This window comes from Callorhinus ursinus, unplaced genomic scaffold (genome assembly GCF_003265705.2).
Source record: "Callorhinus ursinus isolate GAN/ISIS: 27379988/994484 unplaced genomic scaffold, GSC_fseal_2.0 scaffold63, whole genome shotgun sequence".
NCBI classification, from domain to species: domain Eukaryota; kingdom Metazoa; phylum Chordata; class Mammalia; order Carnivora; family Otariidae; genus Callorhinus; species Callorhinus ursinus.
This window is the reverse complement of record NW_027397125.1, coordinates 5,764,323-5,768,026: the sequence shown is the minus strand read 5'-3', so window position 1 is coordinate 5,768,026 and position 3,704 is coordinate 5,764,323. Positions and strand designations below refer to the sequence as shown.

The 3,704-nt window shown below is 38.7% G+C and overlaps 1 protein-coding gene across 2 annotated transcripts in view; it reads left to right on the top strand.

The window, feature by feature from the left end:
* Positions 1 to 3,704, top strand: part of PLXDC2 (plexin domain containing 2) — a 477,133-nt gene that overhangs the window by 389,156 nt on the left and 84,273 nt on the right. The gene's annotated exons all lie outside the window — the stretch shown is intronic.

Genomic DNA, 3,704 nt, shown 5'->3' with positions numbered 1-3,704 from the left:
ACAGTTTGGCTATTGTGGACATTGATGCTATAAACATTGGGGTGCATGTAACCCTTTGGATAATTACATTTATATCTTTGGGGTAAATACCCAGTAGTGCAATTGCTGGGTCGTAGGGCAGCTCTGTTTTCAACATTTTGAAGAACCTCCATACTGTTTTCCAGAGTGGCTGCACCAGCTTGCATTCCCAGAAACAGTGTAGGTGGGTTCCCCTTTCTCCACATCCCTGCCAACATCTGTCGTTTCCTGACTTGTTAATTTTAGCCATTCTGACGGGTGTGAGGTGGTATCTCACTGAGGTTTTGATACGGATTTCTTTGATGCCGAGTGATGTTGAGCACGTTTTCATGTGTCTGTTGGCCATTTGGATGTCTTCTTTGGAAAAATGTCTGTTCATGTCTTCTGCCCATTTCTTGATTGGATCATTTGTTCTTTGGATGTTGATATTGATAAGTTCTTTATAGATTTTGGATACTAGCCCTTTATCTGATATGTCACTTGCAAATATCTTCTCCCATTCTGTCGGTTGTCTTTTGGTTTTGTGGACTGTTTCTTTTGCTGTGCAAAAGCTTTTTATCTTGATGAAATCCCCATAGTTCATTTTTGCCCTTGCTTCCCTTGCCTTTGGCGATATTTCTAGGAAGAAGTTGCTGCGGCTGAGGTTGAAGAGGTTGCTCCCTGTGTTCTCCTTTAGGATTTTGATGGACTCCTGTCTCACACTTAGGTCTTTCAATGTTTTGAGTCTATTTTTGTGTGCGGTGTAAGGAAATGGTCCAGTTTCATTCTTCTGCATGTGGCTGTCCAATTTTCCCAACACCATTTGTTGAAGAGACTGTCTTTTTTCCATTGGGCATTCTTTCCTGCTTTGTCGAAGATTAGTTGACCATAGAGTTGAGGGTCCATTTCTGGGCTCTCTATTCTCTTCCATTGATCTCTGTGTCTATTTTGTGCCAGGACCATACTGTCTTGATGATGACAGCTTTGTAATAGAGCTGGAAGTCCGGAATTGTGATGCCCCCAGCTTCGCTTTTCTTTTTCAACATTCCTCTGGCTATTCGGGGTCTTTTCTGGTTCCATACAAATTTTAGGATTATTTGTTCCATTTCTTTGAAAAAGGTGGATGGTATTTTGATAAGGATTGCTTTAAATGTGTAGATTGCTCTAGGTAGCATTGACATCTTCACAATACTTGTTCTTCCAATCCATGAGCATGGAACGATTTCCATTTCTTTGTGTCTTCCTCAATTTCATTCATGAGTATTTTATAGTTTTCTGAGTACAGATTCTTTGCCTCTTTGGTTAGATTTATTCCTAGGTATCTTATAGTTTTGGGTGCTATTGTAAATGGGATCGACTCCTTTATTTCATTCTTCTGTCTTGTTGTTGGTGTATAAGAATGCCACTGATTTCTGTGCATTGATTTTATATCCTGCCACTTTAATGAATTCCTGTATGAAATTTAGCAGTTTTGGGGTGGAGTCTTTTGGGTTTTCCACATACAGTATCATATCATCTGCAAAGAGTGAGAGTTTGACTTCCTCTTTGCCGATTTGGATGCCTTTGATTTCTTTTTGTTGTCTGATTGCTGTGGCTAGGACTTCTAGTACTATGCTGAATAGCAGTGGTGAGAGTGGACATCCCTGCCGTGTTCCTGACCTTAGGGGAAAAGCTCTCAGCTTTTCCCCATTGAGAATCATATTGGCTGTAGGTTTTTCATAGATGGCTTTTATGATATTGAGGTATGTATGAGTTTTGATCAAGAAAGGATGCTGTACTTTGTCAAATGCTTTTTCTGCATCTATTGAGAGGATCCTATGGTTCTCGTTCTTTCTTTTATTAATGTATTGTATCATATTGATTGATTTTAGATGTTGAACCAACCTTACAGCCCAGGAATAAATCCCATTTGGTCATGGTGAATAATCCTTTTAATGTACTGTTGGATCCTATTGGCTAGTATTGTGGTGAGAATTTTTGCATCCATGTTCATCAGGGATATTGGTCTGTAATTCTGCCTTTTGATGGGGTCTTTGTCTGATTTTGGGATCAAGTAATGGTGGCCTCATAAAATGAGGTTGGAAGTTTTCCATCCATTTCTACTTTTTGGAACAGTTTCAGAAGTATAGGTATTAATTCTTCTTTAAATGTTTGGTAGAAATCCCCTGGGAAGCCATCTGGCCCTGGGCTTTTGTTTGTTGGGAGATTTTTGATGACTGCTTCAATTTCCTTAGTGGTTATGGGTCTGTTCAGGTTTTCTATTTCTTCCTGGTTCAGTTTTGGTAGTTTATACATCTCTAGGAATGCATCCATTTCTTCCAGATTATCTAATTTTCTGGCACGTAGCTGCTTATAATAGGTTCCTATAATTGTTTGTATTTCTTTGGTGTTGGTTGTGATCTCTCCTCTTTCATTCATGATTTTATTTATGTGGGTCATTTCTCTTTTCTTTTTGATAAGTCTGGCCAGGGGTTTGTCAATCTTATTAATTCTTTCACAGAACCAGCTCCTAGTTAAATTGATCTGTTCTGCTGTTTTTTGGTTTCTATTTCATTGATTTCTGCTCTGATCTTTATGATTTCTCTTCTCCTGCTGGGTTTAGGCTTTATTTGCTGTTCTTTCTCCAGGTCCTTTAGGTGTAGGGTTAGGTTGGGTATTTGAGACCTTTCTTGTTTCTTGAGAAAGGCTTGTATTGCTATGTACTTTCCTCTTAGGACTGCCTTTGCTGCATCCCAAAGATTTTGAACAGTTGTACTTTCATTTTCCTTTGTTTCCATTATTTTTTTTTAATTCTTTCATTTCCTGGTTGACCCATTCATTCTTTAGTAGGATGCTCTTTAGCCTCCATGTATTTGAGCTCTTTCCGACTTTCCTCTTGTGATTGAGTTCTAGTTTCAAAACACTGTGGTCTGAAAATATGCAGGGTGTGAACCCAGTCTTTTGGTACTGGTTGAGACCTGATTTGTGACCTAGGATGTGATCTATTCTGGAGAATGTTCCATGGGCACTAGAGAAGAATGTGTATTCTGTTGCTTTGGGCTGGAATGTTCTGAATAGATCTGTGAAGTCCATTTGGTCCAGTGTGTCATTTAAAGTCTTTATTTCCTTGTTGATCTTTTGCTTAGATGATCTGTCCATTTCAGTGAGGGGGTTGTTAATGTCCCCTACTATTATTGTATTGGTGTCAATGTGTTTCTTTGATTTTGTTATTAATTGGCCTATATAATTGGCTGCTCCCATGTTAGGGGTATAGATATTTACAATTGTTAGATCTTCCTGTTGGATAGACCCTTTAAGTGTAATATAGTGTCATTCCTCATCTCTTAGTATAGTCTTTGGTTTAAAATCTAATTTGTCTGATACAAGGATTGCCACCCCAGCTTTCTTTTGGTGTCCATTAGCATGGTAAATTGTTTTCCACTCCCTCACTTTCAATCTGGAGGTGTCTTTGGGTCCAAAATGAGTCTCTTGCAGACAGCATGTTGATGGATCTTGTTTTTTTATCCAATCTGATAGCCTGTGTCTTTTGATTGGGGCAATCAGTCCATTTACATTCAGGGTAACTATTGAAAGATATGAATTTAGTGCCGTTGTATTGCCTGTAAAGTGACAGTTACTGTATATTGTCTGTGTTTCTTTCTGGTATATGTTACTTTTAAACTCTCTCTTTGCTTAGAGGACCCCTTTCAATATTTCTTGTAGGGCTG